General features: G+C 43.3%; 5 non-coding genes across 5 annotated transcripts; 3 read left to right on the forward strand and 2 right to left on the reverse strand.

Moving 5' to 3' along the window:
• On the forward strand, nucleotides 230-302 carry TRNAV-CAC. The gene has a single exon. It is a non-coding gene; the product is annotated as a tRNA-Val (tRNA).
• On the forward strand, nucleotides 721-793 carry TRNAK-CUU. The gene has a single exon. It is a non-coding gene; the product is annotated as a tRNA-Lys (tRNA).
• Nucleotides 6090-6162, forward strand: TRNAV-AAC. The gene has a single exon. It is a non-coding gene; the product is annotated as a tRNA-Val (tRNA).
• On the reverse strand, nucleotides 13702-13774 carry TRNAK-CUU. Its single transcript has one exon. It is a non-coding gene; the product is annotated as a tRNA-Lys (tRNA).
• On the reverse strand, nucleotides 14239-14310 carry TRNAA-UGC. Its single transcript has one exon. It is a non-coding gene; the product is annotated as a tRNA-Ala (tRNA).

Genomic DNA, 16981 nt, shown 5'->3' on the forward strand with positions numbered 1-16981 from the left:
GTCAGAACGCGCCCAAACTACGAATCTTCGTGCATAAACTATGTACTAGGCCGTGCCAGGAGCTGCAAACGCTACTGTAGCAGATAAATGGGACCACCAGACCTGAACGTGGTTCAGACGGCCCCTAAAGGGAGCCCCATGTCCCTTTGGAATCATGTCTTATCTTGTCCTGACCAGTAGGGGCCATGTGTAGATTCAGGGAGTAATTAGCGAGAGCGTTGTTGTGGGCGTTTCCGTAGTGTAGTGGTTATCACGTTCGCCTCACACGCGAAAGGTCCCCGGTTCGAAACCGGGCGGAAACATGGCTTACTTTTCCATTTTATTTTATTTTTTTTTTACTTTTCAATTTTAGTCACTATCTTTCTCGCGTCCTGGAGTGAAGACCGTCACATCAAAAATGTGTGTGAGTGTGTGTGTGTGTGTGTGTGTGTGTGTCTATGTTTACCTGTATTTCTGTTTCTCGGAGACAGGCAGTGAAGCGGAACTGTAGCAGGCAATACTCTGCTCCAATGGAAATTCGGTTCTGGCACCTCAGCTAATCTCCTTGCTCTTCCCCTCAGAAGCCTGCATGGCGAACTATCCCACGTCGAGAGGGTGTAGATTTCAGATCCCTTCGCCAGGCGCATAGTAGGAGCTCCATAGTACTTTTGTAGTTGTTTAGTGATCTGCATCCTTGCTGGATTTTGGTCTCCTGGGACAGGAGGTGCACTCCTATCTGTAGCCCGGCTAGCTCAGTCGGTAGAGCATGAGACTCTTAATCTCAGGGTCGTGGGTTCGAGCCCCACGTTGGGCGACGGTTAATTTTGGAAAATGAGACAATAAAAGATCTCAATGTAAGGGCAGCAGACCCAGACCAGACCCTTCTGGGATCCATCTTCCCGCTGATGATGGCCAGTAGCTGGGCTACAGAACAGATGGAGTGCACCAAGCTCAAAGGGGACAGTGAAGGCTGAGTACCGGCGACAAATTCCTTGTTTACGAGACAACCCTCCTCCAGAAACTGCGGTATGACCCCAGGGCCCCCTGATTAGCGACCACTTTACCAGGTGATTTTGAGGTTAGTATTCCGCGCTCTTAGAGTCTCGGCCCTATTTCGAAGTCTGAAGCCCTCACGTTCAATATATTCTCTTTAAGCTCGATACTGAGTCGATCTTTTGAGAAATGTTGCCCTACACATCCTAGTCTCCACATTCCCCCCACACATAAAGGAATGTTAAAATGCCCGCCCCCCTTTTTAAATCTTAAAATCATGATACATTTTATTTATAGAGTTCTAAGACTGATGACCTATCAAACACATTATTCTGGGGAAAGGCATGTTGGAGGATATGCTTACGACAGGTCTTTACAGTTCTTTAAAAAATTATCTTTTTGTTTTCTTTATTAATTTATCTTAATTGGGGGCTAATTATTGACTATACCAAAGCCTTTGACTGTGTGGATCACAATAAACTGTGGATAATTCTGAAAGAGATGGGAATACCAGACCACCTGACCTGCCTCTTGAGAAATCTGTATGCAGGCCAGGAAGCAACAGTTAGAACTAGACATGGAACAACAGATTGGTTCCAAATAGGAAAAGGAGTACGTCAAGGCTGTATATTGTCACCCTGCTTATTTAACTTATATGCAGAGTACATCATGAGAAACGCTGGACTGGAAGAAGCATGAGCTGGAATCAAGATTGCCGGGAGAAATATCAATAACCTCAGATATGCAGATGACACCACCCTTATGGCAGAAAGTGAACAGGAATTAAAATGCCTCTTGATGAAAGTGAAAGAGGAGAGTGAAAAAGTTGGCTTAAAGCTCAACATTCAGAAAATGAAGATCATGGCATCAGGTCCCATCACTTCATGGGAAATAGATGGGGAAACAGTGGAAACAGTGTCAGACTTTATTTTTGGGGGCTCCAAATCACTGCAGATGGTGGTTGCAGCCATGAAATTAAAAGACGCTTACTCCTTGGAAGAAAAGTTATGCCCAACCCAGATAGCATATTGAAAAGCAGAGACATTACTTTGCCAACTAAGGTCCGTCTAGTCAAGGCTATGGTTTTTCCAGTAGTCATGTATGGATGTGAGAGTTGGACTGTGAAGAAGGATGAGCACCGAAGAATTGATGCTTTTGAACTGTGGTGTTGGAGAAGACTCTTGAGAGTCCCTTAGACTGCAAGGAGATCCAACCAGTCCATTCTGAAGGAGATCAGCCCTGGGATTTCTTTGGAAGGAATGATGCTAAAGCTGAAACTCCAGTACTTTGGCCACCTCATGCAAAGAGTTGACTCATTGGAGAAGACTCTGATGCTGGGAGGGATTGGGGGCAGGAGGAGAAGGGGACGACAGAGGATGAGATGGCTGGATGGCATCACTGACTCGATGGACATGAGTTTGAGTGTACTCAGGGAGTTGGTGATGGACAGGGAGGCCTGGCATGCTGCGATTCATGGGGTCGCAAAGAGTCGGACACGACTGAGTGACTGAACTGAACTGAATTGCTTTACAATATTGTAGTTTTTGCCATACATTGACATGAATCAGTCACCAGTGTACATGTGTCCCTTGGTCCTGATCCCCCCTCCAACATCCCTCCCCGTCCCATCTGTCTGGGTGGTCCCAGTGCAATGTCTTTGAGTGCCCTGTTTCATGCATCAAACTTGGACTGGTCATCTGTTTCACATAAGGTAATATACATGAATCAATGGTAGTCTCTCAAATCATCCCACCCTCGGCTTCTCCCACAGAGTCCAAAAGTCTGTTCTTTATATCTGTGTCTCTTTTGCTGTCTTGCACATAGCGTCGTCGTTACCATCTTTCTAAATTCCATATATATGCGTTAATATACTGTATTGGTGTTTTTTTTTCTGACTTACCTCACTCTGTATAATAGGCTCCAGTTTCATCCACCTCATTAGAACTAACTCAAATCCATTCTTTTTAATAGTTGAGTAATATTCCATTGTGTATATGTACCACAACTTCCTTATTTGTCTGCCGATGAACATCTAGGTTGCGTCCATGTCCTCGCTATTGTAAACAGTGCTTTTATGAACATTGGGGTACACATGTCTCTTTCAGTTCTGGTTTCTTCATTGTGTATGCCCAGCAGTGGGATTGCTGGGTCATATGGCAGTTCTGTTTCCAGTTTTTTAAGGCATCTCCACACTGTTCTCCATAGTGGCTGTACTAGTTTATAGTCCCACCAACAATGTAAGAATGTTCCCTTTTCGTCACATCCTCTCCAGCTAAAGTGCCCTTTTTTAAAAAGACCCTAATATGAACATCTTCAGCAGGTCTTGTCGCCAGCTTCTTCCTTAACTTCACATGAATTTATTCTTTTCCATTTATTGTTCCTCAGTCCTGTAAATTCATCTCATTTTCTATTTTCCATCTGTAGAAGTCTCCCCACATACATACCAGACCACAACAGAAGTCGGCTGATTATATAAAGCTGGTTTATTAAACTTTCTAAGTGAAGGATAGTTATCACCTTCAGTCTCAGAAGTGTATGGAAAGGAAGAGTTAGGGAGAGTTTAGCATGATGCCCTCTGAAGACAGCGCAGACAGGAATTGGCTGGTGAAACAGGTAGAGTTCCTAGTACAGTCATAACTCACACATCCCTGGGGAGTTACTGTTACTACCATCTTTTCTTGGAATCGACGGGTCTAAACAAGCCAGCGTTGAAATAGTTTGGACTTTGGCATTTCGTGTGGCAAAAGGCTTGCAAATTCATCTGCAAAGTTGCTTCAGGGATTTTTTTTTTTTTTTTTTACCACCTTTACTGGGACTGGAAAACATTCCTAAAAGATTCTGACTTTTTCATTAAGAGAAAGTCCAAATGTACAGTTTCTCTTTCCTGTCTCCCAACAAGCTGAGGGCACACCCTCCCCAGCTTTTTGCTACAATTTCTTCTTTTCTCTCCTCTCCCACCATTCCACAGAAGCCCCTCAAGCCAGGTCTTAACTGTTTGTAATCCATCTGCTGCTGCTAAGTCGCTTCAGTTGTGTCAGACTGTGCGACCCCAAAGATGGCAGCCCACTAGGCTCCCCTGTCGCTGGGATTCTCAAAGCAAGAACACTGGAGTGGTTTGCCGTTTCCTTCTCCAATGCATGAAAGTGAAAATTGAAAGTGAAATCATTCAGTTGTGTATGACTGTTAGTGACTCCACAGACTGTAGCCCATCAGGCTCCTCCATCCATGGGATTTTCCAGGCTAGAGTACTGGAGTCGGGTGCCATTGCCTTCTTCGATCCCTCTGCTAGTAAGTGACCTATGTAGCTCTCGGCGTTCAACAGTTCAGACATCAGGCTAATGCACGGTATTGCTCTTTAAAGGCCAAAGAGGCAGAAAGACTCTGATGTACGTTTTGGATTCTTTCAGGAACAAAGAGCTGGAGGTGTGAAGGAAGTGAGACTTCCTTGGGGAGAGGAGCTGGAAGAGCTCCAGAGGAGCTGGGGAGTCCAGACAGGAAGGGGCCTGCACCAGGGTCAAGGCAGCAGCCAGCCGGAGAAATGGCAAAGGAGCTGGATGTATGGTTTGTGCTCAGGGTAGGAAAGGGGTCTCCTGGATTTCTGCTTTATATGGGTTAATAACCAAGATCAGATACTGAAGATTGGGGCTGTTAGGGGAGGGAGGAAAGAGGTTTAGTCAGTTCAGTCTTGGACAGGTTGGGAGATGTCTAAAAGGACATGTCCAAAATGTCCAAGGCAGGAGGATCTAAAGCTTGGGGAGAGCAGTCACAGCTGGAGTCACAGATGCAGGGAAGGAGAGTGGGTCAAGTGTGAGCTGAGATCTGACCCTCAGGGAGATGGCCTCAAGTACATGGAGGAGTCCGATTAGGAGGAAACCCAGCAGCAAAACTTCCACTGAAGCCAAGGGGGTGGAGATGTGCAAAAAAGGAAGGACAAATGGGTAAAGTCAAATTATGGCTTAGGAAGGGAAAATCGTAATGCGTTCATGAATTCAGCCACTTGCAGTCTCCTGGCTAACCTTGAACTAGACTCTGACAAGAGAGTCTCCTGCCCTGGGCTCTGGGGGAGAGGGGCTTCCCTGTCACAGAATCCCTACTCACACATTAATCCCCACTCAGTACGACTCAGCCTCTTTTCCAATTCCTGGTTACCTTGGTCTTTGCCCACCAGCGCTGGTGGCAGAAAAACACTTTGCAGTATTTTAAACCATCCATACTGCTCTTAAGTTTGCATACGTGTAAACTACATATAATATACATTAAATTTCATCCCAATTCTGGGCATCGAATGCTAGGATTAATGAATTTTATTTTTATAAGGTACTTAACAGATTTCACTACATTTTCAAAATTTAATAATGTCAGCTTTATTTAAGTAACATCGACTTAAAACTTGATATGTTTCGATCTCCCCTTTATTCTTAATAATTTTATATTATTTCTAAGAAATAGTTATTCTGAAAGCATATGTAAAATTAATTTCATTGTTGCTTTTCATATTTAACGTATATTTTGACAGAAATATTCCATATCTCGTGTACTTTGTATTTGAATCCTTTGGAGCGTAACTATCAACAGAGCACATATTATGTGAAAATTTAAACCCGGCAGCAGTCCCCCTCAGTTCAGTTCAGTTCAGTAGCTCAGTCGTATCCGACTCTTTGCGACCCCAGGAACCGCAGCACTCGAGGCCTTTCTGTCCATCACCAACTCCCGGAGTTTACCCAAACTCATGTCCTTTGAGTCGGTAATGCCATCCAACCATCTCATCCTCCGTCGTCCCCTTCTCCTCCTGCCGGCAATCTTATCCAGCATCAGCAGTCTCCCTAGAAGACAGATAATGAAAAGGGTTATCCACGTTTTACCTTCCCTTGGGCGAGGCTCGCTGCTTTCATTCACGCCTTTGTTTTTTAATTGCTGAACCTGACTGATTTCACAACCTACCAACCGGTCGTGCTCCACAAGTTTGACAAACACTGCTACCTGGGGCCACCAGGGGACCGATGTCCTAGTGTAGAATTGTTCCAAAGGCTCTGACCCAGCAGGTGAGGTAGGAGGAAGACCTGGGCAATGACAATGACTATAGTCTATAAGGGATTTGGAAAGGGTAAACTTCAGGTGTTTCCGTAGTGTAGTGGTTATCACGTTCGCCTAACACGCGAAAGGTCCCCGGTTCGAAACCGGGCGGAAACAAAGGAAAATGTTCTTATTTTCCCCAGCTACAACCACTTTCTTCTAGTTAATTTGTCAAGTTCTGTCATCTGTCCCTGGAATGTATGTGCGTAAAAGTATGCTTAGCTTTTACAGTATTATCCTACCGCTCTCTTTTCCAATCTATTACCAGTTCACTTCAAGCGAGTATATTACGGATCTCTAGGTCTGTAGCGCAAAAGAAGGTGGTCTGTCATTAGAGCCATCCTTCACAGAACTTAAAATCCTAGAAGATCAGAAGGCAGGAATGCCACTCAGAGACACATGAAATAGTAAAAAGTACAAGTGCGTTGGAATCATATAGTGGAAGTCAGGCTGGGAAAGAGAGTTCACAGGAAAGAGCAGTAATAACCTCACCATCTATCACAATCACGTTGACTGTCTGGTCCTGTTGTTGGTGTCTCCCTCTCCTGCAGGTGAGGCCACTGAGCCACAGACACGTCACACGAGGTGACTAAATGTGGGGTAGAGGAAGTAGCAGACGGAGCTAAAGGACGGAGAATGCGGAATGAAACAGGGCACCGTGAGAAATTCAAGTTAGCATAGCCGAGAAAGTACCTGGTTCTGCCAGAGATCTGCTGGTGACTGGTTCCCGCTCAGCGCTGGCGGATATTAGCGCGACAACCTTCACCTTACGGGACACCACCGTGAGCGAGTCTGAGTTTTTCTATCCTGACTGGTTTCACTCCCGGCCTGCACCTACGCATCCGTCTTCAGCGGCAGAATAGAACAGTAAAAAGAACAGCAGCCTCTCCACAGGTGTCTCGGTCAGCCGCCTTCTTCATCCGTCCTCACTTGCTGCGCATCTGCTGCGTGCCTATGCGACTCGAAGGGTGTGTTACGAAACGGGCTCCAGGGGTCAAGGGCAAAACGTCAGCGAAGGCTTCAGAGAAGCAGACCAGCGGTACTTGGGAGTCCCCAGGCCAGAGTTCCCGGCCTGAAAGATGTCTGCAGACAGGCACACGGTATGGACTTCTGAAGAAGGGTAGCCTGCTTCTATGCATGGAAAATGGGGTTTACACTTTCATACACCTGACGGTACAACAATTTACACGAGCGAGAGGCAACTACTTCTTTCCCTCGGACTTCTGTCAAGCTTGAAAGTCAAATAGATAAAATATCTAAGTGGTAAATCAAATTCTTTTAAAATAAAGTTTCACAGGGTTTTTTTGTTTTCTTTTTGCGTTGGGGCGGGGCGAGGGGTGGGGTGGGTGTTGGTTGTGCGGAGGCGGGGCGGGGTGGAAGGTTGGGATGTCGTGCTGCGCAGCTTGAGAGATTTTAATTGCCAGGCCAGGAATCAAATCCCAGGCCCTGGCAGTGAAAGCACTTTCACATCTTAAATGCAGACAAAGCATAATCAAAACTAGCTACGTGATGGCAAAGCTTGTTAGGTTACCTGCATTCACGTAACTTTCACAGACACAAAATCAATCTCATGCCCATATCTTTATCAGTGCTTTTTAAAAAAATACTTACTCATATGCCTTAGCTTGGTTTACAGATGTAAACCCGACCAAAACGGCTAGGGTCCAGATGTACAACAGAGCCCTAGAAGAGTAAAGAATTTTGGGCCCCACGTGGAAGAATTTTCCCAGTTTCCCCTGCTCACTCGATTTCTTTTTTTTTCGCCTCATATTTTACTGACTGATTTGAGATAAATCAGTACAGTCCCTGCATCCCAGGCTCTGGACTGTCAGAGTGTCTCTTGCTGTACCCCCTCCAAGCCCAACCAAGACTCGGGGAGGCCAGGATCATCACTCAGTCCTGTCATTCTTCACCAGGTGGACTTTGGTCCCTGCCTCAGCTAACGTTAGAGTATCCTCTGACTTCCTTGGGGAGACAATAAACAAATCCACTGCAACACAGTTAACACCAAAGAGGCAGCTGGGCTGGGCGATAAGCTCCACAGGAAGTTGTCTCATGTGGATCGTATTTCTTTGGGGTTACATTTAATGCTAACTTGTCAATAGGGCTTGAGAGCTTTATTAGTTTCATCTTGTTTCAATTAATGCTAAAGTTATCCTCTTGTTGATGCTTAAATTGTTGCTGCTGGTCAGTAGAAGCCCCTTTAAAATTGGCCCCTTCATCCTTTCAGCACTGCCCCGACAATTTGAAAGCACACTTGTTTCCTGGTAGAAACTCACACTTCAGGCCTATCTTTAATTTTTCCTAGATAAAGAATAATTTTGGACCTCACTTGGAAGAATTCTTGAAAGAATCAAGTTCAGAAAAGGTTTTTTTTGTTTTAGTAAAAAATAAAAGAATCAAATATGGGTGCCAGGACACAATGCATGGGACCAAAGGTTGGCTCCCCAACGTCTGAGGTTCCCTAGGAAAATCCTTTAAAGGATGTAAACGTACACTGAGAGCTCTATTTAATTGTAGCTTTGCTGGATCTTTACTTTTTTTTTTTTTCCCCCAAATAAGCCTCAATCAAACATACGCAACATTAATACTCTACAAAATTATTTACCTAAATCTCTCACTCAAAAGTAACTGTGTTACTTTTTGCTTTTATTTTCTAAACTTTTATTACGAAATTTAAAATAGACAGAATGGTATTAAGAAGTCCCAAGTACTCATCACTCAGCTTCAACACTTTTCTCTCTTTCACCATTTCTATTTTATCTCTACATTCACCAGTTCCCACCCCACTGGCTCATTTATTTATATTCCTCATAGATCTCATGATATATCCTTCTATAGTAACTCTATTGATCATCTCCCTTTCCCTCTGGTTATTCTGTTACTGTATAAAACTTCAGGGTTAGGAAATAGTATTAATAGGTACAAATCTTGTGAATTGAATCCTTACATGGACAAAAAACTGTTCTAGATGCTGGGCATACATTGATTCTTTGCACTCTTGCAACAAACCTATGGTGTGCGACTGTTAAAGGGAAACTTCATTCATTCATTCATTCATTCATTCATTTACACGGCAGTGAAAAAGACAGGCCAGTGAAACAGACTTGCCCTCCTGATGTTTACCTTCTAATAGGCAATTAAAACAAACAAATAAGCCGACAGAAAAGTACTCTTAGAGAGTGATACAGACTGTGAGAAAATTAATGAGGGTTATCTAACAGAGTGGTAGGCAGAGGACAGTATTAGAGAGATAGTCCAGGAAAGATACATCACAAGAGGTGACAATGAGCTGAGTCAGAAAGATAAGAAACAGCCACCTTACAAATATCTTGGAGAAAAGGACTTTGGGAGAGGGGGCAGCAGGTTCAAAAGCCCTGAAGTAGGCATAAATTTGGTGTATTTAAGGATGGGGAAAAATCCAAGACCTCCTTACCGAACCTTGGAGGTTAAAGAGCCACAGCTATACCCCCAAGGCTCTGCATTCAGATGACTGCATCCACACCATTTGCTGGTTTTGTTTGCAGATAGGTAGAAAAATGACTGGAGGACACAGGATTTTCTGTGTTTGAGGACTCCCAGGCAAATGAAGAACATAGTAGGAATTTTTAACACAATGTGGAGTTTTTAGGATGAACACACAGGTTCATTCAGAAAATTTCAAATAAAAAATAAACATCAGCTCTAAGTCCTAGCTGTGTGACCTCACCAGTGCCTCCCTCACCTCATCGTGAATTGAGGGTTCAGATAAAGTCTGTAATCATCATTTAAAATGTTTTAGAGAATATCATCAGTGGCTTAGATGTGCAGAATGATGTCTTTAGGTGGCTTTAATTCACATAAGAACCAATGAAAGGGATTGTTCTGGTTGTTTCAAAATTTTCTAGCTTTATAACAAAAACAACAATATTTTAATTGAATTTAAAACCGTGAGAAAAACTAGACTTTAACATTTGTAACTATAATACAATGAATATTAATTACAAAAAAAGTATATATTCCTTTCCCTTTTCAAAAGCCTTCCACTGCCCTTAGACACTGAATATCTCAAATGACAGCAGAAAGCGTTTCCCAAAATAGGCAGTGATTTTAATCCAATTGGTCCTGACACAGACTAGAGGAGCAGGTCATTCTGGGTCATCTTTTTTGGCCACTATTCCTTTTCCAGGGAGTCTTCCATAATTAGCTTGCTCTAGTTGACATTTTGGCTTCCTCCTTACCCAAAATTCACATTCCCCATGATGTTACTGAGATATGCCTTTTTCTAGGGGGACTTGTACCCTTAAACCAATGTGATATAAATAGCATTGAAATAATGGGGTAAGCATTTGATGATGATTGAACCATCTCTACTGATGCTACAGAGACCATAGAAGAATGATTTTCTCAAGTTTAGGAAAGGGAAACCAGTAACTATTAAAGATACAGGAGTATTTTTATTTTTGATACTGGAATATTTTTAGACTGGTCAGAATTTCCATCTACTTGTTCATGCTCAGTTGTGTCCGACTCTGCAATCCCATGGACTGTAGCCCACGAGGGTCCTCTGTCTATGGGATTTCCCAGGCAAGAATACTGGAGTGAGTTGCCCTTTCCTCCTCTAGGGGATTTTCCTGACCCAGGGATCAAAACTGCATCTCCTGTGTCTCCTGCATTGCAGGCAGGTTCTTTAACCTGGAGATAATTTTCTGTTTCAAATGAAATTTTTAAATAAAAATATTCAAGTAGATGGTTGATCAGTATTTACATATAAATTATATATAATTATTATTTGAGATCACTTCACAATCTACATGCATGATCTAATAATTTATATATGTCCTACATGACACCAAAACCTTATAGAAAATCACATACAAATTTAATTTCCTATACCTGATTGGAGTCTTCCTGCCCAAGGAGAAAATTTGCCAAATAAAAAATAACTAAACAGGCCTTCCAATGATGTTATGGCTTTGGAAGTGAAGAAAACACAATGGCTCCCACAAAAACAGGTCTGAAAAGAGAAAAAAATAGTGTTATCCTATACAGTTGGATTAGAAATCGTAAGTTAGAGTGACAATGTGATCTTCAAAATCTTTTGTCCAGGTATGTTCCTATGAGAGGCAAAAGGAAGGTCCCTTCCTCTGTAGGTAGTATCCTGTAGGCCCTGCAATGGTTATTATCTTATAAGACAGACAATGAGGGACCCTGGCAATATCAAGGGGATAGGAACAGTCACATGTTAGGTTTGTTTTTCAAGCAGCTTGATGCCACCAAAGCAGTGGAGAAATAATCAGTCTCATTCATGGCTGGTGGGAAGTAATAATACCCTGTAGGAGCCATAGCCTGGTGATTTGTCTATTTTTGTAAAATTATGGCTTCATACATAATGAATCTTACTTGACCCAGGAATCTTACTTCTGGTAATTTGCCTTACAAATGTAAGTTCAAAAGTGCATGAGGACTACACTATATGCTTATTAATGCAGCATCACTTGAAATAGCAGGAGGTTGGAAACTATAAATATCCATCAGTAGGTGACCTGCTGAATGAACTAGGATTCCTCTAAGTGGGATATTAGACAGCTGCAAAAAAGACTGAGTAAAATTTCTATGTCTTGAGATAGAAAATAAAAATGTAACGGAGCTATAATTATATCTTTGTGTAAAATAGAGGAAAATAAAAATATCTTTGCATTAAAAATTTTCTGGAAGAATATGTACATGGATACAAACTTGTTGCCTAAGAAAGGAGAATAGAAGTTGGATTCTTTGCGTTGAATATTTTTATAGATGTTTCACTTTTTGAACAGTACAGTATATTACCTACTCAAAAGATGTTTTAAAAACTCATTTCGTGATGCAGCCTCTGTGGAAAATGGTATGACGATTAAAAAAAATAAACATAGAAATACCTTATGATCAGCAAATACACTTCTAGATATATGTGCAGAAGAAGTGAAAGCAAGAACTTGAACAGAACAGGTATAAGTAAACCCATGTTCACAGCAGCATTATTCACAATTGCTGAAAGATAAAAGGAATCTAAGTGGACTGATGCTGAACCTGAAACTGCAGTACTTTGGCCACCTGATTCAAAAGACTGACTCATCTGAAAAGACCCTGATGCTGGGAAAGGTTGAAGGCAGGAGGAGACAGGGACGACAGAGGATGAGATGGTTGAATGGCATCACCGACTTGATGGAAATAAGTTTGAGCGAGCTTGGAGAGTTGGTGATGGACAGGGAAGCCTGGTATGCTGCAGTCCATGGGATCACAAAGAGTCGGGCAGGACTGAGCAACTGAACTGAGCTGAATTGTCTACTGAGAGATAAATGGATAAACAAAATATGGTATATACATACAATGGAATATTGAAAAGTGAAAATGTTAGTCCCTCAGTCGTGCCTGACTCTTTGGGACCCCAGGGATCAAACCCAGGTCTCCCACAAAGCAGGCAGATTCTTTATCGTCTGAGCCACAAGGGAACCCCCTGTTGTTTAGCCTTGAGAGGAAGAAATTTAGAGCATGCTACAACATGGAAGAATCTTGAAGACATCATGCTAAGTGAAATAACCCAATCACAAAGGAAAAATAATTTTGATTCATCTTATATGAGGTTCCTAGAGTGGCACAGCAATAAAGAATCCACCAGGCAATGCAGGAGAAGTGGGTTGGATCTCTGGGTCTAGAAGATCCCAGAGAAGGAAATGGCAACCCACTCCAGTATTCTTGCCTAGGAAATCCCAAGGACAGAGGATCCCTGGTGGGCTACAGCCCATGGGATCTCAAAGAGTCGGACACGATTTAGTGACTAAACAACAACAACAAAGAATAGCCAAATGCATAGAGACAGAGAGTAGAATGGTGGTTGCCAGGGACTGCGAGAAAGATAGATAGGGAGCTAATGTTCACTGGGTAGAATCGCAGTTGGGCAATACGGAAAAGTTCTGAGGATGGATGTTGATGAGGGTTGCCTAGCAATGTGAGTGTGTTTAGAAGCACAGAATTGTGCATTTTAAAATAGTGAAAATGAACAAGATCCTACTGTATAGCACAGGGAACTATATTCACTATCTTCTAACAAACCATAATGGAAAAGAATATGACAAAGTATATACACATAGACATATATACATATATATATATATATATCTGCTGTATAGCAGAAACTAGCATATTGTGTATCAGCTATAATTTTAAAAAAAATAGTGAAAATGGTAAATTTTATTACATGCATTTTGAACAATTAAAAAAAATTTATTTACTTTTGGCTGCACTGAGTCTTCCTTGCTGGGCGGGTGCTTTCTCTAATTGCGGTGCACAAGCTTCTCATTGCAGTGGTATCTTTTTGTGGAGCTCAGGCTGTAGAGTACCTAGGCTTCAGTAGTTGCGGCTACGCCTCCAGAGCCCCGGCTGAACAGTTGTGACTCATAGGCTTCGTTGCCCAAGACAATGTGGGTTCCTACCAGACCGGGGATCCAACCGACGTCCCCTGCACTGCGGATTCTTTAAACAATTTCTAAAATGTTGCTTTGTTAGTAGGTAAAGGATACAGTAACCAAAGAACAAGAGCGTAACACCAAGAAGCCCACATCAACTTATACACATGGATCAGAACAGAAGTATTTCTCCCTATCAACCTTCCGGTAGTGGAGAGCAAAATACACCTGTCGCCCAACGTGGGGCTCGAACCCACGACCCTGAGATTAAGAGTCTCATGCTCTACCGACTGAGCTAGCCGGGCAGGCAAACCTTTGTTTCAGTAACTTTTACTTGAAGGAAGCGTTCCGGTTGAATCTAGCTTGAGGTTTGAAGTTGAATTTAATTGGGACAAAATTGGGCCACTAAAGACAAGATTATTGACAACCTGAGATATTTAAACTCTACCAATCATGCTTGAAACCGTCCTTCCCACTTCCGTCCCTTTTCTGCTCGCCCTTTTCTGCCAGCACCCTAGCCCTTTTCCATCCCTGAGAAACACAGGCGCTGAGGAGGAATAACGTTTGCATCCTGACACCATCGAAGAGCTTACTCCGTGAATTTTCAGTCCGAAGTTTAAACGCACTGACGCGGGGTTGGGCCTAGAGTGGGTGAAGGCCGCCGCCGTGCCCACAACCTGAGCAAACTGCACGATTTAGGGTGGTTCCTTGGATTCTGCATTTCTAAACTCTGGGGTCGACAGAAAGCAAAACGGAAACCAGCTTGTTTTGGAGATGCCGGGGATCGAACCCGGGGCCTCATACATGCAAAGCATGCGCTCTACCACTGAGCTACATCCCCAACCTGCCGCAAGGCTTGCTCTAATTTCTGTTAGGTGGTTATTGGTAAAAAGCACAGTCGAAAGAAGAGCATCTGCTAACTGTGACAATCGAAAGGCTGCAAAGGCCAGCGGCCAGAGCTGGGAGCTATTCCAGGGTCCTCTACTGACTTCAAGTGAGTGGACTTCGACCGAGATGACCAAGGGGAGCACAGGACCAGGATAAACACTTGGAGGCAGCGGTGAAAAAAGAAGGGAAAGTCATCCGGCACGAGGCCCAAAAATGAACTGTGAGCCGAAAGAAGGAAAGTAAGATTAGGTGCAGGATGCTACGTTTGTTAAACAAAGAGAAGAGTTGTTCAGTGACGGTAGCATGCCCGGCTTCCCTGTCCTTCACTGTCTCCCAGAGCTTGCTCAAACTCACGTCCATTGAGGCAGTAATGCCATCCAACCATCTCATCCTCTGTTGTTCCCTTCTCCTCCTGCCTTCAATCTTTCCCAGCATCAGAGTCTTTTCCAATGAGTCAGTTCTTTGCATCAGGTGGTCAAAGTATTGGAGCTTCAGTATCAGTCCTTCCAATGAATATTTAGAGTTGATTTCCTTTAGGATTACTGGTTTGATTTCCTTGCTGTTCAAGGGACTCTCAAGAAGTCTTCTCCAGCACCACTGTTGGAAAACATCAATTCTTTGGCATTCAGCCTCTCTACTGTGCAGCTCTCACATCCATGCATGACTACTGGAAAAACCATAGCTTGACTCTGCAGACCTTTGTCCGTAAAGTGATGTCTGCTTTTTAATGAGCTGTCTAGGTTTGTCATAGCTTTTCTTCCATGGAGTAAGTGTTTTTTAATTTCATGGCTGCAGTCACCATCTGCAGTGCTTTTGGAGCCCAAGAAAATAAGTCTCTCACTGCTTTCACTGTTTCCCCACCTATTTGCCATGAAGTGATGGGATTGGATGCCATAATCTTAGTTTTTTGAATGTTGAGTTTTAAGCCAGTTTTTCCACTCTGCTCTTTCACCCCCATCAAGAGGCTCTTTAATTCCTCTTCACTTTCTGCCATTAGGGTGGTGTCATCTGCATATCTGAGGTTATCGATAATCTTGATTCCAGCTTGGGATTCATCCAGCCTGGCATTTCGCTTGACGTACTCTGCACAGAAGTTAAATAAGCAGGGTGACATATACAGCACTGATGTACTCCTTTCCCAATTTGGAACCAGTCCATTGTTTCAGGTCCGGTTCTAACTGTTGTATCTTGACATGCATACCAGATTCTCAGGAGGCAGGTAAGGTGGTCTGGTATTCTCATTTCTTTAAGAATTTTCCACAGTTCGTTGTGATCCACACAGTCAAAAGCTTTAGCTTAGTCAATGAAGCAGAAGTCGATGTTGTTCTGGAATTTTCTTGCTTTTTCTATGGCTCAACAGATGTTAGCAATTTCATCTCTGGTTCCTCTGCCTTTTCTAGATCCAGCTTGTACATCTGGAAGTTCTTGTTTCAAGTATTGTTGAGAAGAGGAAGTGTAGTAAAGTGTGCAATATTTGTATAAAGTAATTCAGAATTGCAAAGTTGACGCTCGGGATTGGAAGGGGGCTGGGGCATAGGCAATGGGCAAAGTTTTTCACTGTTAAATGCTCTCTACATCTGAATTTTGAGCCATATTTAAATTAACTGAACCCAAGAAAAGTTTATCAAGCTCTGTTGTGTACCTAGAACTGCTGTAGAAAACTGGGAGTTCGGCCATAAGCAAAACTGACATAGTTCATTACATCTATCAGCTCTGGTTTCGGAGGAGGTTGAGTGCTAAAGAGAAAATAGAGCCAGCCTTGAGGGAGAGAATGGAGTAAAGTGTGATTCTGAGAAGGTGACATTTGAAGAAAAGTGTTGAAAGAAGATGGAATGTGAGCCATGGAAGTGTCTGTGAAAAGAGAGGTCCAAGTAAAGGTGAGAGCCAGTTTAAAGGCCCTGAGGTAGGAGCTTTGTGACATGTTATTGCAGGAATAAAAAGGGGGTCCATGCAGCAGGGGAGAGTGACAGGAGGCGACGGGATGCATCTCCTATCACTTTGTATGCAGGGGATGGAGAGAAAGAATGGATAGTGCCTTTAGACAGTGTGAAGACTTCAACTTTTACTCTGAGAGAGGTGGGAGCCACGGGAGAATTTGAGGAAAGGAGGGCCCCTATCTGACTTGACATTTTAACAGGATTGTTCTCACAGCTGGATGGAGAAGATAGGACAGGAGAGGGACAGAAGGGGAAATGTTGTGATCATCAAATTATAGGTGATGATGTCGCGGAAGAATTGAGATGCTGAGGACTAGGGGTGGGTCCTGTGCATTTCCCCTCTCTTGGGGAGCCTCAGAAGACTCACCGAATTGGGCCTGAGCACCTGGATGGATGGAGTTGCTGTTAAATGGAGCGTAGTGGGGAAGGCTGTGGGAAGAGCAGGTAGAGGGGCAGACAGAAGTGCACTGTGGATGTGACGAGTGTGTAACTCTCCCTTAGAACGCTTCATGTGGAGATGCTGCCCAGTGAGTGGGCTCTGGGAGCCAGGCATCCTAGGAAGAGTTGGGCTGGGGATTTGTGCATGGAGCAGGGAGAAAGTCTTTCAAGCAAGAAAGTGGAAGAGATCACAAGGAAGTGAGCATAGACAGAAAGTCCAAAGACCAAGCAAGGGCAGGGAGAGGAAGA

The sequence above is a fragment of the Capra hircus genome, chromosome 7, assembly GCF_001704415.2.
Source record: "Capra hircus breed San Clemente chromosome 7, ASM170441v1, whole genome shotgun sequence".
Lineage (NCBI taxonomy): Eukaryota > Metazoa > Chordata > Mammalia > Artiodactyla > Bovidae > Capra > Capra hircus.